The sequence below is a fragment of the Coregonus clupeaformis genome, chromosome 30 (assembly GCF_020615455.1).
Source record: "Coregonus clupeaformis isolate EN_2021a chromosome 30, ASM2061545v1, whole genome shotgun sequence".
Classification (NCBI taxonomy): Eukaryota; Metazoa; Chordata; class Actinopteri; order Salmoniformes; family Salmonidae; genus Coregonus; species Coregonus clupeaformis.
The window spans coordinates 38795029-38821800 of NC_059221.1; the positions used below are offsets into that span (position 1 = coordinate 38795029).

Consider the following 26772-nt stretch of genomic DNA (forward strand, 5'->3'; position numbering starts at 1 on the left):
GACATCCAGGGTTACCGTGAGACATCCAGGGTTACCGTGGGACATCCAGGGTTACCGTGGGACATCCAGGGTTACCGTGGGACATCCAGGGTTACCGTGGGACATCCAGGGTTACCGTGGGACATCCAGGGTTACCGTGAGACATCCAGGGTTACCGTGAGACATCCAGGGTTACCGTGAGACATCCAGGGTTACCGTGGGACATCCAGGGTTACCGTGGGACATCCAGGGTTACCTATAATTCTGATAAATGACTGCATATTACAGCCAGTAATCAATAGAATGGGACCACCCTGTAATGTTCATTACATTTATTGATTAGAACAGCCTAACTATTCCACATTATTAGACCCTCATCTCTTGTTGGATACAGAAATGGTTTCATAATCACAGTGCATTTAAACTCAAAATAAATCTACTGAAGCACAGCTGAGACAAACTGAAGCATAGCTTGAGACAAACTGAAGCATAGCTTGAGACAAACTGAAGCATAGCTTGAGACAAACTGAAGCATAGCTTGAGACAAACTGAAGCATAGCTTGAGACAAACTGAAGCACAGCTTGAGACAAACTGAAGCATAGCTTGAGACAAACTGAAGCATAGCTTGAGACAAACTGAAGCATAGCTTGAGACAAACTGAAGCATAGCTTGAGACAAACTGAAGCACAGCTTGAGACAAACTGAAGCATAGCTGAGACAAACTGAAGCATAACTGAGACAAACTGAACATTCTTTTATTTCTACGCCTCTCCTTCACACTCCAGATTCTCTCTTTCTCGCTCTCTAAATAATGTCTTTACATCTCTCCCTTGTCACGCTGTGATCTTTCCTCTCTCCCTATTATCTCTCTCCTCTCTCCCCCTCCTCTCTCCCTATTATCTCTCTCCTCTCTCCCCCTCCTCTCTCCCTATTATCTCTCTCCTCTCCCCCTCCTCTCTCCCTCTCTTATCTCTCTCCTCTCCCCCTCCTCTCTCCCTCTCTTATCTCTCTCCTCTCTCCCTCCTCTCTCCCTCTTATCTCTCTCCTCTCTCCCCTCTCTTCTCTCTCCCCTCTCTTATCTCTTCTCTCCTCTCTCCCCCTCCTCTCTCCCCCATCTTATCTATCTCTCGCTCCACCTCTCCTCTCTCCCCCCTCTCTCCCCTCTCCTCTTGTGAGTGATTGTGATACTCCACAATGCTGGTTCTCCCTCACCCCACCTCTTATCTCTCCCCTCTCCCTCCCCTCTTTCTCCCCTTGACTCCTGTGTTTGATTGTAATACTCCTTAATGTTGGGAGGAAATAGTTGTGACCTTGCTGCTGCCTCTGCGCTGCTGATGTATGGTCCTTTCTGCACAGGCAGTCTGTAAACTGTTCAGGCAGGCAGTAAGTGAGAGGCATGTTTTTATTTTCCTGGGCAGTGCAGGGCTTGTTGACAGGACGCATAACAAGGCTCATTTCTCGCCCACCACCAGTTTGCTAGCTAGCGACTACTGTACCGTCAGAGCAGCGGAGAGAAGCTATTCAATCTAGCTAGCGACTACTGTACCGTCAGAGCAGTGGAGAGAAGCTTTTCAAGCTAGCTAGCGACTACTGTACCGTCAGAGCAGCGGAGAGAAGCTATTCAAGCTAGCTAGCGACTACTGTACCGTCAGAGCAGCGGAGAGAAGCTATTCAAGCTAGCTAGCGACTACTGTACCGTCAGAGCAGCGGAGAGAAGCTATTCAAGCTAGCTAGCGACTACTGTACCGTCAGAGCAGCGGAGAGAAGCTATTCAAGCTAGCTAGCGACTACTGTACCGTCAGAGCAGCGGAGAGAAGCTATTCAAGCTAGCTAGCGACTACTGTACCGTCAGAGCAGCGGAGAGAAGCTATTCAAGCTAGCTAGCGACTACTGTACCGTCAGAGCAGCGGAGAGAAGCTATTCAAGCTAGCTAGCGACTACTGTACCGTCAGAGCAGTGGAGAGAAGCTATTCAAGCTAGCTACCGACTACTGTACCGTCAGAGCAGTGGAGAGAAGCTATTCAAGCTAGCTAGCGACTACTGTACCGTCAGAGCAGTGGAGAGAAGCTATTCAAGCTAGCTAGCGACTACTGTACCGTCAGAGCAGTGGAGAGAAGCTTTTCAAGCTAGCTAGCGACTACTGTACCGTCAGAGCCTGTAGGCCGACAGTACCATAATGTACAAGGGAGCAATAACGTTTATTTTCATTATGACAGGGAATAGGTCTAGGCTGGGTATTGAAAAGCACTTTGTGACAACTGCTGAAGTAAAAAGGGCTTTATAAATAGGCCTAAATGTGATTGAATAGGTAGGCCTAAATGTGATTGAATAGGTAGGCCTAAATGTGATTGAATAGGTAGGCCTAAATGTGATTGAATAGGTAGGCCTAAATGTAATTGAATAGGTAGGCCTACATGTGATTGAATAGGTAGGCCTAAATGTGTATGGGTCACATACACTGAGTGTACAAAACATTATGAACACCTTCCTAAAATTGAGTTGCATCCCCTTTAGCCCTCAGAACAGCCTCAGTTCGTCGGGGTATGGACTCTACAAGGTGTCGAAAGCGTTCCACAGCGATGCTGGCCCATGTTGACTCCAATGCTTCCCAGAGTTGTCAAGTTGGCTGGATGTCCATTGGGTGGTTGACCATTCTTGATACACACGGGAAACTGTTGAGCGTGAAAAACCCAGGAGCGTTGCAGTTCTTGACACACTCAAACCAGTGTGCCTGGCACCTACTACCAAAACCCTGTTCAAATGCACTTCAATCTTTTGTCTTGACCATTCACCCTCTGAATGGCACACATACACAATCCATGTCTCAATTGTCTCAAGGCTTAAAAATCATTCTTTAACCTGTCTCCTCCCCTTCATCTACACTGATTTGAAGTGGATTTAACAAGTGACATCAATAAGGGATCATAGCTTTCACCTGGTCAGTCTATGTCATGGGTGGGGAACGTTGATGGGGGTGGGGGCCACAAATATAGGGAACTCATCATGAGGGGCCGCAGTGGCTTGTGGGTCTGCGTAACCACATCCATACCCCCCCCCTAAACATTTTAGCGTCCCCCCCAAGTGACAGCGAAGAGGAACATTTTAAGTTTTAAAGTACATTTCCTGCAATTCTACACATTTTGTCATAGGGTGAGGCATAGGTTTGTCATAGGTTTGACGTTTTTAATATGATAACTGATGATCAATGGGCCCCACCCCGGTCAGTAATTCGACCATGCTTCCTATAAAGTTAGATAGCTGACCGCTAGACTAGGTGTTCCTAATGTTTTGTGAACTGTGTGTGTGTGTGTGTAAACAGTTTTCTTGGCCCTTGAATCATGTCAATATCTGAAACTGGGCCCCTTGACAATTGTGCGCCCCTGCTAGATCCAGTGATTGGGTGATAGTGGTATTATAGTGTTAGATGATTGGCTGATGGGGATTTAGTGGTGAAGGAGGCTGGTGTTGAGGTGAATGAAGGGTCATTCCATTTTGATTTCAATAACTTTTTGTTTGACCACACCCCTTTTTGATTTGAATGGAACTTTCCATACATATTTGCCCGTTGTCAGAAACGGACTGCTGAGACATTCAGGAGCTAGAGGTCCTCAAAGTTGACCCATTTTGAATATCCCCACTCTACAATGAGACGTCCATGTCTTCATCACTGGAAACTATCAATGACTAGAGGTCCACCCGAACCGGAATATTTTTTTTCCTTCGGGTCCGGTTCTGCTGTTTGTCATCGGATCTCGGGTCTATGTAACTACAGCTGATAGACCCGAGTGGACCCGACCACGGCTCTGCATAGCTTATTGCATATTTATTTTACCATAATAAGGTGAACGTATTGACTTATAGAAGGCCTAGCCAACATGTATAACCATCTATTCGTTAACCAGAAGAGCAACTTGACTCATAAACAGATTTTTTTTGTCACTAGGGTCAATTCGAGTCTGGTACAGATCTGGACCTGTTAGGGTACGGGTACGGGTCGGGTCTAGGTCTGGCTGTGGTAGGGTCCATTCAGGTTCGGGTCTGATTGTTCCGTTTAAAAAAAAAAAAGTTTCTTATCTCAGATTTTCCGACAATTATCACAAAGGATTTTCATTGGGAGGAAGGATGTTTAACATTTTTATTTTTGTAGACCTATACGTGCCTCCTGTAAGACCCTTTGATCTGTAAACCGTACATGATACAAACACCCTGGCGTTCATAAACTCCTTATAGTGCTCCAACGTATGGCGCATGCAAATAGATCAAAAAATAGATTTCCTTACACAGTATATATTATAATGGGTCTAATCCATTGATCTTTGCCAAATAGCTTATAGGCCCTATGCCAAGTCATGTATAAACTAAAGCAATAAAGGCACTGGCGGACTGCTCTCAAGACCACCTAAATTGGCCACTATAAAGCTGTCTGAGTCTGACCCGGCCCGGCCCAGACAGGCATAAAACCATTTGCACAGTTAACACCAGAGAGAGAGAGAAACGTGTCCAAATGTGCCTAGTAATTAGCCTCTCCTTCCTTTCTCACACTGCAGTTTTCCCTCCCTCGGTCTCTCCTCCCCCAGCTCCCACTCTCTCTCTCTCTCTCTCTCTCTCTCTCTCTCTCTCTCTCTCTCTCTCTCTCTCTCTCTCTCTCCTCTTATCTCCTCTCTCTCTCCTCTTATCTCCTCTCTCTCTCTCTCTCTCTCTCTCTCTCTCTCTCTCTCTCTCTCTCTCTCTCTCTCTCTCTCTCTCATCTCCTCTCTCTCTCTCTCTCTCTCTCTCTCTCTCTCTCTCTCTCTCTCTCCTATCTCCTCTCTCTCTCTCTCTCTCTCTCTCTCTCTCTCTCTCTCTCTCTCTCTCTCTCTCTCTCTCTCTCTCTCTCCTCTCTCTCTCTCTCTCTCTCTCTCTCTATCTCCTCTCTCTCTCTCTCTCTCTCTCTCTCTCTATCTCCTCTTATCTCCTCTCTCTCTCTCTCTCTCTCATCTCCTCTTATCTCCTCTCTCTCTCTCTCTCTCTCTCTCTCTCTATCTCCTCTATCTCCTCTCTCTCTCTCTCTCTCTCTCTCTCTCTCTCTCTCTCTCTATCTCCTCTTATCTCTCTCTCTCTCTCTCTCTCTCTCTCTCTCTCTCTCTCTCTCTCTCTCTCTCTCTCTCTCTCTCTCTCTCTCTCTCTCTCTCTCTCTCTCTCTCTCTCTCTCTCTCTCTCTCTCTCTCTCTCTCTCTCTGTCTCTGTCTCTGTCTCTGTCTCTGTCTCTGTCTCTGTCTCTGTCTCTGTCTCTCTCTCTCCCCCTCCCTTCTGTTTCCTGTGGAGGAAGAGACAGGCTATGCTTGGCTAAGCACAGAGCACCCTGAGCCCACACTCCATTTCTCAAAGGTTAATGGAGCTGCCTCATAATGCTCACTAATCATCACCAGGTAATCGCTTTCCTTTGGGTTGATATGAAGTATTGGGCAGCGGTGATGAAGGCAGGCTGCCATTTTGGGGTAGTTGTTTCCTTTGGGTTGATATGAAGTATTGGGCAGCGGTGATGAAGGCAGGCGGCCATTTTGGGGTAGTTGTTTCCTTTGGGTTGATATGAAGTATTGGGCAGCGGTGATGAAGGCAGGCTGCCATTTTGGGGTAGTTGTTTCCTTTGGGTTGATATGAAGTATTGGGCAGCGGTGATGAAGGCAGGCGGCCATTTTGGGGTAGTTGTTTCCTTTGGGTTGATATGAAGTAAGGGCAGCGGTGATGACGACAGGCAGCCATTTTGGACCCCTTCTTACACCACCAATATCCAGATCTGTTTGTGCTGTATTGCCGACTCCCTGCAATGATCTGGGACCAGGCCACCATTTTGTTCTAATGTTGATACAGAGACTTCCCTACCTCCCTACAGTGTGTTTGCCCCAAAGATAAACCCTGTGGCGTGTATATCCCAGAGGTAAACCCTGTGGCGTGTATATCCCAGAGGTAAACCCTGTGGCGTGTATATCCCAGAGGTAAACCCTGTGGCGTGTATATCCCAGAGGTAAACCCTGTGGCGTGTATATCCCAGAGGTAAACCCTGTGGCGTGTATATCCCAGAGGTAAACCCTGTGGCGTGTATATCCCAGAGGTAAACCCTGTGGCGTGTATATCCCAGAGGTAAACCCTGTGGCGTGTATATCCCAGAGGTAAACCCTGTGGCGTGTATATCCCAGAGGTAAACCCTGTGGCGTGTATATCCCAGAGGTAAACCCTGTGGCGTGTATATCCCAGAGGTAAACCCTGTGGCGTGTATATCCCAGAGGTAAACCCTGTGGCGTGTATATCCCAGAGGTAAACCCTGTGGCGTGTATATCCCAGAGGTAAACCCTGTGGCGTGTATATCCCAGAGGTAAACCCTGTGGCGTGTATATCCCAGAGGTAAACCCTGTGGCGTGTATATCCCAGAGGTAAACCCTGTGGCGTGTATATCCCAGAGGTAAACCCTACGGCGTGTATATCCCAGAGGTAAATCCTACGGCGTGTATATCCCAGAGGTAAATCCTACGGTGTGTATATCCCAGAGGTAAATCCTACGGTGTGTATATCCCAGAGGTAAATCCTACGGTGTGTATATCCCAGAGGTAAATCCTACGGTGTGTATATCCCAGAGGTAAATCCTACGGTGTGTATATCCCAGAGGTAAACCCAGTGAGAAGCTCAGTGTGTCAGGCATCAGATTACCTCTGTGTAATGGGTTGTTGTTGAGTCGGCTGTTGTTGTGGTCGTGTTCTACTGTAGTCTATTGCTGCTACTAAAACCACTTTAAAAACCTGCCATGTTGCCCAACTCGCTACTCACCGCATCTGACTCTTTGTAGAACTGGTAGAGCAATAAAACAAATGGGGAAAGACCTAATATTCTGTAATGGTATAAGGCCGGTAGTCCTAGAAATCCTTGGTGATTATATGTTAGTAATTGTGAGCCTAGTGCTTGGCTATTCTTTATAAAGCTCAGGGTCTTTTCTCTTTATAAGAGCTCATGGCTGATAGACTCAGGGTCTTTATAAGAGCAGTAGATATCATGGCTGATAGAAGCAGGGTCTTTATAAGCACAGTAGATATCATGACTGATAGAAGCAGGGTCTTTATAAGAGCAGTAGATATCATGGCTGATAGAAGCAGGGTCTTTATAAGAGCAGTAGATATCATGGCTGATAGAAGCAGGGTCTTTATAAGAGCAGTAGATATCATGGCTGATAGAAGCAGGGTCTTTATAAGAGCAGTAGATATCATGGCTGATAGAAGCAGGGTCTTTATAAGAGCAGTAGATATCATGGCTGATAGAAGCAGGGTCTTTATAAGAGCAGTAGATATCATGACTGATAGAAGCAGGGTCTTTATAAAGCACAGTAGATATCATGGCTGATAGAAGCAGGGTCTTTATAAGAGCAGTAGATATCATGGCTGATAGAAGCAGGGTCTTTATAAAGCACAGTAGATATCATGACTGATAGAAGCAGGGTCTTTATAAGAGCAGTAGATATCATGGCTGATAGAAGCAGGGTCTTTATAAGAGCAGTAGATATCATGACTGATAGAAGCAGGGTCTTTATAAGAGCAGTAGATATCATGACTGATAGAAGCAGGGTCTTTATAAAGCACAGTAGATATCATGACTGATAGAAGCAGGGTCTTTATAAGAGCAGTAGATATCATGGCTGATAGAAGCAGGGTCTTTATAAGAGCAGTAGATATCATGACTGATAGAAGCAGGGTCTTTATAAGAGCAGTAGATATCATGACTGATAGAAGCAGGGTCTTTATAAGAGCAGTAGATATCATGGCTGATAGAAGCAGGGTCTTTATAAGAGCAGTAGATATCATGACTGATAGAAGCAGGGTCTTTATAAGAGCAGTAGATATCATGACTGATAGAAAGGCAGGCGGAGGCTTAGTCATCAGAACTGGAGCTTGGCGGTTCGGCTGTGATGTTAGGGCAATAGTGTGTGTGTAGGCAGTGGACACGAGATTCTGGGCTGACCTGTGTGTCACGGTGTCGAGGGCTGACTGTGTGTCACGGTGTCAAGAGGGCTGACTGTGTGTCACGGTGTCAAGAGGGCTGACTGTGTGTTACGGTGTCAAGAGGGCTGACTGTGTGTCACGGTGTCAAGAGGGCTGACTGTGTGTCACGGTGTCAAGAGGGCTGACTGTGTGTCACGGTGTCAAGAGGGCTGACTGTGTGTCACGGTGTCGAGGGCTGACTGTGTGTTACGGTGTCGAGGGCTGACTGTGTGTCACGGTGTCAAGAGGGCTGACTGTGTGTCACGGTGTCAAGAGGGCTGACTGTGTGTCACGGTGTCAGAGGGCTGACTGTGTGTCACGGTGTCGAGGGCTGACTGTGTGTCACGGTGTCAAGAGGGCTGACTGTGTGTCACGGTGTCAAGAGGGCTGACTGTGTGTCACGGTGTCAAGAGGGCTGACTGTGTGTCACGGTGTCGAGGGCTGACTGTGTATCACGGTGTCAAGAGGGCTGACTGTGTGTCACGGTGTCAAGAGGGCTGACTGTGTGTCACGGTGTCAAGAGGGCTGACTGTGTGTCACGGTGTCAAGAGGGCTGACTGTGTGAAGGCCAGTAGTACTTGTCATCATCTACGACGACAGCTTTTTTTCTCGCATCAAATATCTGTCATTTCACAGAGAGAGAAGCATCTACTCTCTGGCACCCACTCACACACACACACACACACACACACACTCACACACACACACACACACTCACACACACACACTCACACACATTCACTCACTCACACACACACCCATGAAATGTTATGGAGTAGACAGAGATACAGCTGGAGTAGCCTAACCCTAGTCCCTGTTGTAATATGGAGTAGCCTAACCCTAGTCCCTGATGTAATATGGAGTAGCCTAACCCTAGTCCCTGTTGTAATATGGAGTAGCCTAACCCTAGTCCCTGATGTAATATGGAGTAGCCTAACCCTAGTCCCTGATGTAATATGGAGTAGCCTAACCCTAGTCCCTGTTGTAATATAGAGTAGCCTAACCCTAGTCCCTGTTGTAATATGGAGTAGCCTAACCCTAGTCCCTGATGTAATATGGAGTAGCCTAACCCTAGTCCCTGTTGTAATATGGAGTAGCCTAACCCTAGTCCCTGATGTAATATGGAGTAGCCTAACCCTAGTCCCTGATGTAATATGGAGTAGCCTAACCCTAGTCCCTGATGTAATATGGAGTAGCCTAACCCTAGTCCCTGTTGTAATATGGAGTAGCCTAACCCTAGTCCCTGTTGTAATATGGAGTAGCCTAACCCTAGTCCCTGATGTAATATGGAGTAGCCTAACCCTAGTCCCTGTTGTAATATGGAGTAGCCTAACCCTAGTCCCTGTTGTAATATGGAGTAGCCTAACCCTAGTCCCTGTTGTAATATGGAGTAGCCTAACCCTAGTCCCTGTTGTAATATGGAGTAGCCTAACCCTAGTCCCTGTTGTAATATGGAGTAGCCTAACCCTAGTCCCTGTTGTAATATGGAGTAGCCTAACCCTAGTCCCTGTTGTAATATGGAGTAGCCTAACCCTAGTCCCTGTTGTAATATGGAGTAGCCTAACCCTAGTCCCTGTTGTAATATGGAGTAGCCTAACCCTAGTCCCTGATGTAATATGGAGTAGCCTAACCCTAGTCCCTGTTGTAATATGGAGTAGCCTAACCCTAGTCCCTGTTGTAATATGGAGTAGCCTAACCCTAGTCCCTGTTGTAATATGGAGTAGCCTAACCCTAGTCCCTGATGTAATATGGAGTAGCCTAACCCTAGTCCCTGTTGTAATATGGAGTAGCCTAACCCTAGTCCCTGATGTAATATGGAGTAGCCTAACCCTAGTCCCTGATGTAATATGGAGTAGCCTAACCCTAGTCCCTGTTGTAATATGGAGTAGCCTAACCCTAGTCCCTGTTGTAATATGGAGTAGCCTAACCCTAGTCCCTGTTGTAATATGGAGTAGCCTAACCCTAGTCCCTGTTGTAATATGGAGTAGCCTAACCCTAGTCCCTGTTGTAATATGGAGTAGCCTAACCCTAGTCCCTGTTGTAATATGGAGTAGCCTAACCCTAGTCCCTGATGTAATATGGAGTAGCCTAACCCTAGTCCCTGTTGTAATATGGAGTAGCCTAACCCTAGTCCCTGTTGTAATATGGAGTAGCCTAACCCTAGTCCCTGATGTAATATGGAGTAGCCTAACCCTAGTCCCTGATGTAATATGGAGTAGCCTAACCCTAGTCCCTGTTGTAATATGGAGTAGCCTAACCCTAGTCCCTGATGTAATATGAAGTAGCCTAACCCTAGTCCCTGTTGTAATATGAAGTAGCCTAACCCTAGTCCCTGATGTAATATGGAGTAGCCTAACCCTAGTCCCTGATGTAATATGAAGTAGCCTAACCCTAGTCCCTGTTGTAATATGGAGTAGCCTAACCCTAGTCCCTGATGTAATATGGAGTAGCCTAACCCTAGTCCCTGATGTAATATGGAGTAGCCTAACCCTAGTCCCTGATGTAATATGGAGTAGCCTAACCCTAGTCCCTGATGTAATATGGAGTAGCCTAACCCTAGTCCCTGTTGTAATATGGAGTAGCCTAACCCTAGTCCCTGTTGTAATATGGAGAGGTACGAGTGGACACATTCAGGTTCTATTATGTGTTATGGTCAGTGGACTCTGGTCAGTCTCTGGCCCTATAAAGCCTATGGAATGTATTGTGTTATGGAGTGGACACTGGGCAGACTACAGTATTATGTGGAGTGGAAACTTTGCAGACTACAGTATTATGTGGAGTGGACACTGGGCAGACTACAGTATTATGTGGAGTGGACACTGGGCAGACTACAGTATTATGTGGAGTGGACACTGGGCAGACTACAGTATTATGTGGAGTGGACACTGGGCAGACTACAGTATTATGTGGAGTGGACACTGGGCAGACTACAGTATTATGTGGAGTGGACACTGGGCAGACTACAGTATTATGTGGAGTGGACACTGGGCAGACTACAGTATTATGTGGAGTGGACACTGGGCAGACTACAGTATTATGTGGAGTGGACACTGGGCAGACTACAGTATTATGTGGAGTGGACACTGGGCAGACTACAGTATTATGTGGAGTGGACACTGGGCAGACTACAGTATTATGTGGAGTGGACACTGGGCAGACTACAGTATTATGTGGAGTGGACACTGGGCAGACTACAGTATTATGTGGAGTGGACACTGGGCAGACTACAGTATTATGTGGAGTGGACACTGGGCAGACTACAGTATTATGTGGAGTGGACACTGGGCAGACTACAGTATTATGTGGAGTGGACACTGGGCAGACTACAGTATTATGTGGAGTGGACACTGGGCAGACTACAGTATTATGTGGAGTGGACACTGGGCAGACTACAGTATTATGTGGAGTGGACACTGGGCAGACTACAGTATTATGTGGAGTGGACACTGGGCAGGTTCAGTTAATCAATATTAGCTATGTTCTAAGGCTCAGTCCCTGCAGTGTGATACCATGACATGTTATGGAGCAGGCAGACTGACTGACACACAGCAGTGTTGTGAGTAGATATAGTCTTAGTATGAGATGCTATGGACGTGACAGTAATGTGTTCTGATATGGAGTGGACAGGTGTGACATGCAGTATAATGGAATAGAGGTCAGAGTCTCTTGTCCCAATGATCTGCCTGAAAGACCAGTAACACTGCAGTTAATAAAATGTTTTCATTCCTCAATCAAATCCATCGTGTTAATAACACTTAATAACATGTCATCTGTGTTTATTGCACTTACGTTACATTTACAATTACATTTCCGTTACGGTTACATTTTAATCATTTAGCAGACGCTCTAATCCGGAGTGATTTACAAGAGCAATGTGCCTTGCGCAAGGGCACATCGACAGATTTTTCACAGAGTCAGCTCAGAGATTCGAACCGGCCTAACGCTCTTAACTGCTAGGCTACCTGCCGGCCCTACCCTACTGCCTGGGTCTAAGTGGTTTAATGCCATCAAACAGGTGTCATTCTGTCAATGTGCACCTGGTGACCTGAAGACAGAGGACATAGTTGGCACACACACACACACACACACACACACACACACACAGCCATAAATATTAGTGTTTCCATTGTGAAGCAGATTAATATCCTGTCTGGTGTGTCTCCTGTGGTATGGGGCAGCTGTGTGACTCACGTGTGTTTTATGCATGTGTTTCTCTGTCTGTGTGTGTGTACGTGCGTGCGTGTGTGTGTGTGTGTGTGTGCGCATAACTGTGTGTGGTGTGCGCGTGCCTTTGTGTGTGTGTGTGTGTGTGTGTGTGTGTGTGCTGTAAATGCTAGGACTCTCCCAGTCAGTAAGTGTGGATGTTGAAAGGGAGATGTCTGTGTTATTGAACAGGTTGCATCCCAATTGGCTCCCTATATAGTGCACTACGTTTGACCAGGGCCCACAGGGTACCATTTGGGACACAGCAGCAGACTTCTGATGTTTTTTTATTTCCAGAGCGCTCTCTCTCTCTGAGCCAGTGAGAACAGAGAGGTCTCCTGGGATAATGTGGTTGCTGGGAGGGGACGCGTGTGTGTGTGTGTGTGTGTGTGGTGTGTGTGTGTGTGTGCGTGCGTGCGTGCGTGCGTGCGTGCGTGCGTGCGTGCGTGCGTGCGAATGAGTTGATCAAATACTGTAACCTAGCTGTTTACAATATCATTGGCTAGGCCAGCACTAGAAAATACCAACTGAATGGCTTAGGTTTCTTCTAGATCCCATGCTAGTGGATGGAGGGATCACGGAGACGCATCCCATAATGTTCAGTTCTATGACCTGGAGACTGTTGTGACATAATAGACACGTCACTGTAATGCTAGAATGGATCACCTCACGATTGTTTTCACTATTATTTTTTTTTTTCATCCATGTTCAGATCAGTTTATTATTATTATTATTATTATTATTATTATTATTATTATTATTATACCTCATCTGCTCCATGGATTCATCACCCATTCATTCATTCATGTTTTATTTCTGTGGTTTGTCTGTTTGTCTTTCTCCTCCCCCAGACAGTCTTTGGTTGGTTGGTTGTGTCAGTTCTTGTTAGGCCTCTGGTCAGACCCAGGAAGTGTTCAGAGGAGGGAGTGTGGTGGTGGAGGAGAGCTAGGAGAAGAGGTGTATGCCGTCAAGGTTAGTCAACACAATATGGCGGCCATGCGGCACCACAGCCGTTTCCTGCCTTCCTCTCCTGCTGCTTTTAATAACCTGTACGGTTTCTCCTCTCTCCTTCTCTGTGACCAGCCACTCAACCCCCAGCTCCTCTCTCCTTCTGTGTGACCAGCCACTCAACCCCCAGCCCCTCTCCCCTTCTCTGTGACCAGCCACTCAACCCCCAGCTCCTCTCCCCTTCTCTGTGACCAGCCACTCAACCCCCAGCTCCTCTCTCCTTCTCTGTGACCAGCCACTCAACCCCCAGCTCCTCTCCCCTTTCTCTGTGACCAGCCACTCAACCTCCAGCCCCTCTCTCCTTCTCTGTGACCAGCCACTCAACCTCCAGCCCCTCTCTCCTTCTCTGTGACCAGCCACTCAACCCCCCAGCTCCTCTCCCCTTTCTCTGTGACCAGCCACTCAACCCCCAGCTCCTCTCCCCTTTCTCTGTGACCAGCCACTCAACCCCCAGCTCCTCTCCCCTTTCTCTGTGACCAGCCACTCAACCCCCAGCTCCTCTCTCCTTCTCTGTGACCAGCCACTCAACCCCCAGCTCCTCTCCCTTTCTCTGTGACCAGCCACTCAACCCCCAGCTCATCTCTCCTTCTCTGTGACCAGCCACTCAACCCCCAGCCCCTCTCTCCTTCTCTGTGACCAGCCACTCAACCCCCCAGCTCCTCTCTCCTTCTCTGTGACCAGCCACTCAACCCCCAGCCCCTCTCTCCTTCTCTGTGACCAGCCACTCAACCCCCCAGCTCCTCTCCCCTTCTCTGTGACCAGCTACTCAACCCCCAGCTCCTCTCCCCTTCTCTGTGACCAGCCACTCAACCCCCAGCTCCTCTCCCCTTCTCTGTGACCAGCCACTCAACCCCCAGCCCCTCTCTCCTTCTCTGTGACCAGCCACTCAACCCCCCAGCTCCTCTCTCCTTTGTGACCAGCCACTCAACCCCCAGCTCCTCTCCCCTTTCTCTGTGACCAGCCACTCAACCCCCAGCTCCTCTCTCCTTCTCTGTGACCAGCCACTCAACCCCCAGCTCCTCTCCCTTTCTCTGTGACCAGCCACTCAACCCCCAGCTCCTCTCTCCTTCTCTGTGACCAGCCACTCAACCCCCAGCTCATCTCTCCTTCTCTGTGACCAGCCACTCAACCCCCAGCTCCTCTCTCCTTCTCTGTGACCAGCCACTCAACCCCCAGCTCCTCTCTCCTTCTCTGTGACCAGCCACTCAACCCCCAGCTCCTCTCTCCTGGCTCTGTTTATGCTAACGCCTAACACCCTAACACACTCTGTTTGTCCATGTATTACTGCTAATGCTATTTAGATTGGTACATTACATGTGATAACCATAGAATGACATGTATTATATGATCTGTGGTGTTAATCCTTACCAGGCTCCATGTCTTCTCTCACACAATCCCACTCTCCTGTTGATAAGGATAGAACTTCACTCCCCTGTTGATAAGGATGTATATAAGGGGGTAGGCCACTAGATTCAGCCACAGGACCATTTTTGTCGGGCCGGAACATAACTATAATAATTAGTACACTGCAAATTGACCAATACTAAGCCCTAAAAGAGATTGTATTTGAAAATAACAATAATTTCATACCTTGATTACATTGCGACACGATGACATATCTTCTTTATTTTATTTGTGGGAATACTTTCCTAAATTAAACACATTTTTAACCTGGGTTTCTCCTGTTGCCAACCCCTGGTGTGTATAGTCTGTTCATTATGTAAACATCCAGACCACCTGGGTTTCTCCTGTTACCAACCCCTGGTGTATATAGTCTGTTCATTATGTAAACATCCAGACCACCTGGGTTTCTCCTGTTGCCAACCCCTGGTGTATATAGTCTGTTCATTATGTAAACATCCAGACCACCTGGGTTTCTCCTGTTGCCAACCCCTGGTGTATATAGTCTGTTCATTATGTAAACATCCAGACCACCTGGGTTTCTCCTGTTGCCAACCCCTGGTGTGTATAGTCTGTTCATTATATAAACATCCAGACCACCTGGGGTTTCTCCTGTTACCAACCCCTGGTGTGTATAGTCTGTTCATTATGTAAACATCCAGACCACCTGGGGTTTCTCCTGTTGCCAACCCCTGGTGTATATAGTCTGTTCATTATGTAAACATCCAGACCACCTGGGTTTCTCCTCAGATCCCCTCCCTATCTTCACCCACTGTGGTTACTTAAGGGAAAATGGGATTATTCAGATGTTACACACCACGCACACACTACGCACACACAGAAACACCTTTATAGCCATTTAAAGAACGTTCTCAGCAGCGTATAGCAAAGGAGGCAGACACCACTCTTGAACACAGTGGTGATACTGCTGGGTTCCATCCCAAATGCCAACTCATTCCCTATATAGTGCACTACTTTTGACAAGAGCCCTAAGCAGTATATAGGGTACCATTTGGGATGCGGCCATGCTGTAGCTGTTTGAAGCCTGGCTAGGTTATTTAATGACTTTAGTAATTGGCTTTCACTGGACTCTGTATTCCCTCCTCCTCCTCCTCCTCCTCTCTGCTCATCTTCATCTCTGCTCCTCCTCCTCTCTCCTCCTCCCTCCTATTACCTACAGGTGTGTTATAGACCTTACAGATGCGTTATAGACCTTACAGGTGTGTTATAGACCTACAGGTGTGTTAAAGACCTTACAGGTGTGTTATAGACCTTGCAGGTGTGTTATAGACCTTACAGGTGTGTTATAGACCTTACAGGTGTGTTATAGACCTACAGGTGTGTTATAGACCCACAGGTGCGTTATAGACCTTACAGGTGTGTTATAGACCTTACAGGTGTGTTATAGACCCACAGGTGTGTTATAGACCCACAGGTGTGTTATAGACCTTACAGGTGTGTTATAAACCCACAGGTGCGTTATAGACCTTACAGGTGCGTTATAGACCTACAGGTGTGTTATAGACCTACAGGTGTGTTATAGACCCACAGGTGCGTTATAGACCTTACAGGTGCGTTATAGACCTACAGGTGTGTTATAGACCCACAGGTGTGTTATAGACCTTACAGGTGTGTTATAGACCTTACAGGTGCGTTATAGACCTTACAGGTGTGTTATAGACCTACAGGTGTGTTATAGACCTACAGGTGTGTTATAGACCCACAGGTGCGTTATAGACCTTACAGGTGTGTTATAGACCTACAGGTGTGTTATAGACCCACAGGTGCGTTATAGACCCACAGGTGTGTTATAGACCTACAGGTGTGTTATAGACCTACAGGTGTGTTATAGACCTTACAGGTGTGTTATAGACCTACAGGTGTGTTATAGACCTACAGGTGTGTTATAGACCTTACAGGTGCGTTATAGACCCACAGGTGTGTTATAGACCTACAGGTGTGTTATAGACCTACAGGTGTGTTATAGACCTACAGGTGTGTTATAGACCTACAGGTGTGTTATAGACCTACAGGTGTGTTATAGACCTACAGGTGTGTTATAGACCTACAGGTGTGTTATAGACCTACAGGTGCGTTATAAACCCACCTGGGTTTCTCCTCAGATCCCCTCCCTATCTTCACCCACTGTGGTTACTTAAGGGAAAATGGGATTATTCAGATGTTACACACCACGCACACACTACGCACACACAGAAACACCTTTATAGCCATTTAAAGAACGTTCTCAGCAGCGTATAGCAAAGGAGGCAGACACCACTCTTGAACACAGTGGTGATACTGCTGGGTTCCATCCCAAATGCCAACTCATTCCCTATATAGTGCACTACTTTTGACAAGAGCCCTAAGCAGTATATAGGGTACCATTTGGGATGCGGCCATGCTGTAGCTGTTTGAAGCCTGGCTAGGTTATTTAATGACTTTAGTAATTGGCTTTCACTGGACTCTGTATTCCCTCCTCCTCCTCCTCCCTCCTCCTCCTCCTCTCTGCTCATCTTCATCTCTGCTCCTCCTCCTCTCTCCTCCTCCCTCCTATTACCTACAGGTGTGTTATAGACCTACAGGTGTGTTATAGACCTTACAGATGCGTTATAGACCTTACAGGTGTGTTATAGACCTACAGGTGTGTTAAAGACCTTACAGGTGTGTTATAGACCTTACAGGTGTGTTATAGACCTTGCAGGTGTGTTATAGACCTTACAGGTGTGTTATAGACCTTACAGGTGTGTTATAGACCTACAGGTGTGTTATAGACCCACAGGTGTGTTATAGACCCACAGGTGTGTTATAGACCTTACAGGTGTGTTATAAACCCACAGGTGCGTTATAGACCTACAGGTGTGTTATAGACCTACAGGTGTGTTATAGACCCACAGGTGCGTTATAGACCTTACAGGTGCGTTATAGACCTACAGGTGTGTTATAGACCCACAGGTGTGTTATAGACCTTACAGGTGTGTTATAAACCTTACAGGTGCGTTATAGACCTTACAGGTGTGTTATAGACCTACAGGTGTGTTATAGACCTACAGGTGTGTTATAGACCCACAGGTGTGTTATAGACCTTACAGGTGTGTTATAGACCTTACAGGTGTGTTATAGACCTTACAGGTGTGTTATAGACCTTACAGGTGTGTTATAGACCCACAGGTGTGTTATAGACCTTACAGGTGTGTTATAGACCCACAGGTGCGTTATAGACCTCACAGGTGTGTTATAGATCTACAGGTGTGTTATAGACCTACAGGTGTGTTATAGACCTACAGGTGTGTTATAGACCCACAGGTGCGTTATAGACCTTACAGGTGTGTTATAGACCTTACAGGTGTGTTATAGACCTTACAGGTGTGTTATAGACCTTACAGGTGTGTTATAGACCTTACAGGTGTGTTATAGACCTTACAGGTGTGTTATAGATCTACAGGTGTGTTATAGACCCACAGGTGCGTTATAGACCTTACAGGTGTGTTATAGACCTTACAGGTGTGTTATAGACCTTACAGGTGTGTTATAGACCTTACAGGTGTGTTATAGACCTTACAGGTGTGTTATAGACCTTACAGGTGTGTTATAGACCTTACAGGTGTGTTATAGACCTCACAGGTGTGTTATAGATCTACAGGTGTGTTATAGACCTACAGGTGTGTTATAGACCTACAGGTGTGTTATAGACCCACAGGTGCGTTATAGACCTTACAGGTGTGTTATAGACCTTACAGGTGTGTTATAGACCTTACAGGTGTGTTATAGACCTTACAGGTGTGTTATAGACCTTACAGGTGTGTTATAGATCTACAGGTGTGTTATAGACCCACAGGTGCGTTATAGACCTTACAGGTGTGTTATAGACCTTACAGGTGTGTTATAGACCTACAGGTGTGTTATAGACCTACAGGTGTGTTATAGACCTTACAGGTGTGTTATAGACCTTACAGGTGTGTTATAGACCTTACAGGTGTGTTATAGACCTTACAGGTGTGTTATAGATCTACAGGTGTGTTATAGACCCACAGGTGCGTTATAGACCTTACAGGTGTGTTATAGACCTTACAGGTGTGTTATAGACCTACAGGTGTGTTATAGACCCACAGGTGCGTTATAGACCTTACAGGTGTGTTATAGACCCACAGGTGCGTTATAGACCTTACAGGTGTGTTATAGACCTACAGTAGAGGCTGCTACTGCCATGTGAAAACCCTTTTATAAGCCACTTTGCATCTTCCACAGAAGTGGTTCATTTCACAAGTCTGTCAGGGTTGGAAGGGGAGTGGCCAGTTAAGTGGCTGCTCTTGACCTCTTCAGTGAACGTAATGCGGCTGCTGTGACTGACGACACAGATCAGACTATCACTTTGCAATGGACAGTCTGATCTGACAGCAGAGTATGAATGTGATATCATTTATATTAGTGTATCTACAAATAGGCTAGTGCATCTCTTTCTGTAAGGTTATTATTTTTATTTATTTTCTTAACCAACATCCTACATTTGTCGCAATGATTTTCTCCTTCTGGCTTACTGGTTTTTGTCAACTGTCTGCAAATCATGATTAGTGATGTTTAAATTGTTTAAACAGTTTGCATATTTTATTCAAAATATTACTCCAATTTTGAAAACATTTCAAAGTTAGATTTTTTCTAGCCCCTGGGCATTTTCTAACACCAGTTATAAATATTATTATCATAATCTGCAAAGTGGACAGCCCGCCAGCTAGATCATTATTATCATCATCTGCAAAGTGGACAGCCCGCCAGCTAGATCATTATTATCATCATCTGTAAAGTGGACAGCCCGCCAGCTAGATCAATATTATTATCATAATCTGCAAAGTGGACAGCCCGCCAGCTAGATCATTATTATCATCATCTGTAAAGTGGACAGCCCGCAAGCTAGATCAATATTATTATCATCTGCAAAGTGGACAGCCCGCCAGCTAGATCAATATTATTATCATCTGCAAAGTGGACAGCCCGCAAGCTAGATCATTATTATCATCATCTGTAAAGTGGACAGCCAGCCAGCTAGATCAATATTATCATAATCTGTAAAGTCGACAGCCCGCCAGCTAGATCATTATTATCATCATCTGTAAAGTGGACAGCCCGCCAGCTAGATCAATATTATTATCATCTGCAAAGTGGACAGCCCGCCAGCTAGATCATTATTATCATCATCTGTAAAGTGGACAGCCAGCCAGCTAGATCAATATTATCATAATCTGTAAAGTCGACAGCCAGCCAGCTAGATCAATATTATCATAATCTGTAAAGTGGACAGCCCGCCAGCTAGATCATTATCACAGTGTGGGCAGTGGAGCAGAACGAGGAAAATGGATTATTGAAAGTACTAGAAGTCAAAAAGTGTATGCAACTAAAGTATTTGATTATTGGATTCAGTTAGACTGTAATTATATATCCCCTTGATAAAGTGGTAGTTATTTAGTAGTGTTTTGGGTTAATTCTGTGGGTTTTGCACCACAACAGTGTGAGGCTGTAGTTCCTGAGTTGCCATGAGGTGGCAGCAGAGGCTCCATGTACTCTAGTAGTCTTCTCTCTCCCTCTGCGCTCTCTTATAATAATAATAATGTGCCATTTAGCAGACGCTGTTATCCAAAGCGACTTACAGTCATGTGTGCATACATTTTTACGTATGGGTGGTCCCGGGGATCGAACCCACTACCCTGGCGTTACAAGCGCCATGCTCTACCAATTGAGCTACTATCTCTCTCCCTCTCTCGCTCATCTCTCTCTCTCTCCCTCTCTCTCTCTCTCTCTCTCTCTCTCTCTCTCTCTCTCTCTCTCTCTCTCTCTCTCTCTTTCTCTCTCTCTCTCTTTCTCTCTCTCTCTCTCTCTCCTCTCTCTCTCTCTGGGAAATGGAGCTGACACTCTTGCTATCTGAACAGACAAGCTGGGAGATAGAGGTTATCCTCTCTGGAATACAACTCCAACTGACACTTTTTTGTATTCCTTAACATTCAACCTAATGGAATCCATTGTCAATGTCTGTCTGGCTTAGTTTTGGTGATCTCAGAATGGCACCCTATTGCTTACATGGTGATAATAATATGCCACTTAGCAGACGCTTTTATCCAAAGCGACTTACAGTCATGCATGCATACATTTATACGTATGGGTGGTCCCGGGGATCGAACCCACTACCCTGGGCGTTACAAGCACCATGCTCTACCAATTGAGCTACAAATGACATAGTGCACTATATAGGTCATAGGGTGCCATTTCAGCCGCAGCCTCAGACTGCCGTGTATACAGTTACATTCTGTAGCTAGAGAGATGTGATTTTTTGTTAATTGGATCCAGAGTGTTTGATCAAACACATGCTGTGTTTTTCGCAGTTTCTTTGTTCACAGAGACTGGCTCCAACATGCCACTACCTCCTCTTGCACTAGCCTGGCAGGGCTCTAAGCTTGCATCCCAAATGGCACCCTATTCCCTATTAATGCACTACTTTTGACCAGTCCTATGGGGTTCCCTATAGGCCCTGGTCAAAAGTAGTGCACTAAATAGGGAATAGGGTGCCTTTTGGGATGAAGTCTCACCCTTGGAGAGACTTAAAGACATGCTCCGGAACTTTGGCGACTAGTACAGTAAGTAACCTCCCGCTTTGGACTGGATGTGTCAATGTGTAGTTCATACATGCATAATGTATGAGCAGAGTTACTGTCTTACCTCAATTAGCCACGAAATCCCTGGTTTGAAAGTGACAGTTTACTGGAATCTGTGCGCCGCAATTTTCCCTACATTTTACACCACGTGCCCAGTCCCTTAGCAATTCGAGTTCCAGCCAATGAGCTTCAGCCCCTCGCCATGTGAGTGACAGCTAGCAAGATGCACACACAGCAGAGCGAGCGAGTGAGTGAGTGAGTGAGTGAGTGAGTGAGTGAGTGAGTGAGTGAGAGCAATGACGCGGTGCACATATCTGTACATATGTGACGTAGTACGTAATTTTCGGGGAACACTTTTGGCTTGTAAGCACTACTTTCAGAACTACTGACTAAAAAGAATAGGAAAGTACCGGAGAATCTCTTTAAAGTGATGAACAGTCCCATTCCTCAGTGTATTTCTGTGCTGCTGCTCTGAACTGCTCTTTTTATTCTGCTGGGATGAATGTTGGACCTCTTTTAGCCTGGAGAGAGAGACACGCACATACACACAGAGAGTAGTTTACTGGAGTAGTACCTTAGAGAGACAGACAGGGGCTTACTGGAGTAGTACCTTAGAGAGACAGACAGGGGCTTACTGGAGTAGTACCTTAGAGAGAGACAGGGGCTTACTGGAGTAGTACCTTAGAGAGACAGACAGGGGCTTACTGGAGTAGTACCTTAGAGAGAGACAGGGGCTTACTGGAGTATTACCTTAGAGAGACAGACAGGGGCTTACTGGAGTATTACCTAAGAGACAGACAGGGGCTTAATGGAGTAGTACCTTAGAGACAGACAGGGGCTTCCTGGAGTAGTACCTTAGAGAGACAGACAGGGGCTTACTGGAGTAGTACCTTAGAGAGACAGACAGGGGCTTACTGGAGTAGTACCTTAGAGAGACAGACAGGGGCTTACTGGAGTAGTACCTTAGAGAGACAGACAGGGGCTTACTGGAGTAGTACCTTAGAGAGACAGACATGGGCTTACTGGAGTAGTACCTTAGAGAGACAGACAGGGGCTTACTGGAGTAGTACCTTAGAGAGACAGACAGGGGCTTACTGGAGTAGTACCTTAGAGAGACAGACAGGGGCTTACTGGAGTAGTACCTTAGAGAGACAGGGGGGCTTACTGGAGTAGTACCTTAGAGAGACAGACAGGGGCTTACTGGAGTAGTACCTTAGAGAGACAGACAGGGGCTTACTGGAGTAGTACCTTAGAGACAGACAGGGGCTTACTGGAGTAGTACCTTAGAGAGAGACAGACAGGGGCTTACTGGAGTAGTACCTTAGAGAGACAGGGGCTTACTGGAGTAGTACCTTAGAGAGACAGACAGGGGCTTACTGGAGTAGTACCTTAGAGACAGACAGGGGCTTACTGGAGTAGTACCTTAGAGAGACAGACAGGGGCTTACTGGAGTAGTACCTTAGAGAGAGACAGACAGGGGCTTACTGGAGTAGTACCTTAGAGAGACAGACAGGGGCTTACTGGAGTAGTACCTTAGAGAGACAGGGGCTTACTGGAGTAGTATCTTAGAGACAGACAGGGGCTTACTGGAGTAGTACCTTAGAGACAGACAGGGGCTTACTGGAGTAGTACCTTAGAGACAGACAGGGGCTTACTGGAGTAGTACCTTAGAGAGACAGACAGGGGCTTACTGGAGTAGTACCTTAGAGAGACAGACAGGGGCTTACTGGAGTAGTACCTTAGAGACAGACAGGGGCTTACTGGAGTAGTACCTTAGAGACAGACAGGGGCTTACTGGAGTAGTACCTTAGAGAGAGACGGGGGCTTACTGGAGTAGTACCTTAGAGAGAGACAGGGGCTTACTGGAGTAGTACCTTAGAGAGACAGACAGGGGCTTACTGGAGTAGTACCTTAGAGAGACAGACAGGGGCTTACTGGAGTAGTACCTTAGAGACAGACAGGGGCTTACTGGAGTAGTACCTTAGAGAGACAGACAGGGGCTTACTGGAGTAGTACCTTAGAGAGACAGACAGGGGCTTACTGGAGTAGTACCTTAGACAGCGACAGGGGCTTACTGGAGTAGTACCTTAGAGAGACAGACAGGGGCTTACTGGAGTAGTACCTTAGAGAGACAGACAGGGGCTTACTGGAGTAGTACCTTAGAGACAGACAGGGGCTTACTGGAGTAGTACCTTAGAGAGACAGACAGGGGCTTACTGGAGTAGTACCTTAGAGAGACAGACAGGGGCTTACTGGAGTAGTACCTTAGAGAGACAGACAGGGGCTTACTGGAGTAGTACCTTAGAGACAGACAGGGGCTTACTGGAGTAGTACCTTAGAGAGACAGACAGGGGCTTACTGGAGTAGTACCTTAGAGACAGACAGGGGCTTACTGGAGTAGTACCTTAGAGACAGACAGGGGCTTACTGGAGTAGTACCTTAGACAGAGACAGAGACAGGGGCTTACTGGAGTAGTACCTTAGAGAGACAGACAGGGGCTTACTGGAGTAGTACCTTAGAGACAGACAGGGGCTTACTGGAGTAGTACCTTAGAGAGACAGACAGGGGCTTACTGGAGTAGTACCTTAGAGAGAGACAGGGGCTTACTGGAGTAGTACCTTAGAGACAGACAGGGGCTTACTGGAGTAGTACCTTAGAGACAGACAGGGGCTTACTGGAGTAGTACCTTAGAGAGACAGACAGGGGCTTACTGGAGTAGTACCTTAGAGAGAGACAGGGGCTTACTGGAGTAGTACCTTAGAGAGACAGGGGCTTACTGGAGTAGTACCTTAGAGCTACAGCTGATTCAAATAATCAAAGCATGATGATGAGTTTATTTGAATCAGCTGTGTAGTGGTAAGGCATAAACCAAAACGTGCACCCAGGGGGGCCCCAGGACCAAGTTTGGGAAACCCTGCCTTAGAGAGACAGACAGAGACAGGGAGACAGATCAAATGTGTGTGTGTATTTAATTAACCTACAAAGTCTGAACAAGCAATATTTATCTTTCATTGCAGTGGTTAAAAAAAAAAAACGCGTACTGGTACATATTTACTTGATCAATATGTTTACTAGGTATCATCATCTCTTCTAACCATCTGGAAATATTACTCGTACATATTTCCCTACATCCACTTGATCAATATGTTTACTAGGTATCATCATCTTCTCTTCATCTGGAAATATTATTTACTTTATCTACTTTACTTCACTCAGTAGTTTTACCAGAATGGCTGCTGTATTGGGAGCCAGATCCCCTCTCCTGCGTTAGTTTGTGAGGCTTGGCTGAGACATGAATAAACACATGAAGGATGTGTCTTGGTTTTGGTTCAGAGTTGTACTGTGAGTGAGCTTGCCAAATGTGACTTGTGAATGGCAAAGTAAACAAGATGGCCACGAATGCGTTCCAAATGGCACCCTATACCCTATAAAGTGCACTACTTTTGACCAAAGCTGTGATCAAAAGTAGTGCACTATGTAGGGAATAGGGTGCAATTTGGGACGTAACCTATTTCCGCTTGTCGAGCTTGGACCCTTTCCACTGATTGCCTGAAGTGTAATAACATTCCTTGGAATAGCTTCCCTTCCCATCACATTTGTACAACTTTTAATAATGATCCCACAATAAAGGCTTGGTTGGGAACAACAGTAATTAGTGGGTGTGAATGGGGCGACTTTTCAGTCTTTGTCTAGTGGGGATTGTCTTAAAGCATAGCTTGATTTTCAGCTACGCTTTTGTCACCTTCTGTCCTTCAGGGAGTCGTTTGCTATAAAGGAATTGTAGCATTTTTATTATATTCTGTTAACTCCTGTTCAATTCATGTTGACGGTCGACCACCATTTTGAATTGAAAATTAGATCCTTTCTGCAAACCTCAATTTCTCTTGGATGGCTTTTTTACTGTTACATCTGTATTGCTGCCTCCGTCTTTTATTTTAGCTGCCTTTGGGACCAGGGGCGGTGTGTTCAATAGGGCGATATGGGCGACGCACTGCCAAACGGGAAAAGGAAGGGATTTTTTTTCTAATCAATTATATCACGGCAACAGTAGTTATCAGTGTTGTAATCTAGACGTCTGATCTGCCACAGTGCCACTAAATGTCCAATCAGGCTAAAGTCGTGCTTCAAATGCCCCCCCCCCCCTTTTGGGGCGATTTCAGTCAGGTTGAAAATCGCCCAGAAGTCTGTCATAGACTCCCATGTAAAATCTATTTTTTTCAAATATCAGAGCTTTCAACACAATCTCTATGGGTTTCTGAGGGCTTGCACTTACGCGCTTTTCGTCATACGTAACATAACCATGAACGTAACTAAGAAAAGAGCGGGTAGCCTCGTCAATCAATTCACTACTACTATCAAAATGGCTAGGCTTCAGTGCAACTCGATTGTGTCTTTGAAAGAAGTTCCTTTTTGTCGGCGAACAAATGAAGATAAATTGGCAACGAAACAATTAGGACCTCCCAGACCAAATTTAATAATTCAACAGGTTTCTACTAAAGGGGGAAGTCCTACACCCGAGGATTTTCCAAAAATTGGTACGAACGAAAAACCTGGCTAGCAGGCTGCGATGTAGCTAATGCAGTCTTCTGCTACCCCCCTGCTTACTCTTTCACCCTGAAGGCGGCACGGCAGACAGCACCGCTTGGACAGCGACTGGTGTGTAACGGACATGCACCATCTTTCAGGAAAGATTAAGAAACATGAGCTGTCAAAGACCCACATGGATAGCGGTTTGAGATTGTCTGCTTTGGGGAGAGTGAACATTCCCACTCAACTGGATGAGGGATACAGGCTAGCTGTCCGCCGCCACAACGATGAGGTTAGTGTTGATAATCCAAGTTTACTGGAGAACTGAAACTGACAAGGCTGACAAGATAGGACCCTTTTGTCCATTGTTATTGGATAGGAACAGAACTTATAACCAGCTCCTGACCTAAATAGATCTTAGCACAACATTTTACTCAACATATCATATTCCATATTCACTATAACAAATATATTTACTACGACATTAGCAAGAACCGCCACATCCTCAGCCGGCTAATCCAGTGTGTGAAGTTTTGCGGAGTGTTTGAGTTAGCTTTGCGAGGCAAAGATGAAACTGAGGGCTCCACCAACCCTGGTAAGCCAACACTTTTGAGATCAGTCAATAAATGCTTCTGGTATTGACTTATATGCTGCCCCTGTCTTCATGTTGTTGCTGGACATATCTTTTTTAAAATGTGTGTAGGTCACCTAAATCATCAGAAAAATTGCCCCCCCTGAGAATTTTTTCAGGAGCCGCCACTGTTTGGGACAGTCTGTATTTTAATTAGTCTGGTAACACACACACACACACACACACACACACACACCATGAAGGCTAAAAGGGCAGGACTTATATTATGAAGTGAAGCTTTTCCTGCCTGCCAACACAGGGGGCCTATCAGCAGAGAAGGCAGTGTGTCCGTGTCCGTTCGGTGTGTGGCATGCACGTGTGTGTGTGTGTGTGTGTGTGGCATGCACGTGTGTGTGTGTGTGTGTGTGTGTGTGTGTGTGT

General features: G+C 46.2%; 1 protein-coding gene across 2 annotated transcripts in view; it reads left to right on the forward strand.

The window, feature by feature from the left end:
• Positions 1-26772, forward strand: part of LOC121546156 (arginine-glutamic acid dipeptide repeats protein-like) — a 339630-nt gene that overhangs the window by 56993 nt on the left and 255865 nt on the right. The window contains exon 2 of one of the 2 annotated variants that reach the window (XM_045209565.1): positions 13038-13158. The exons of the other annotated variant lie outside the window; for it this stretch is intronic. The gene's annotated coding sequence lies outside the window, so the exon portion shown is untranslated. The remainder of the gene's footprint in view (positions 1-13037; positions 13159-26772) is intronic. 2 annotated transcript variants of the gene reach the window in all.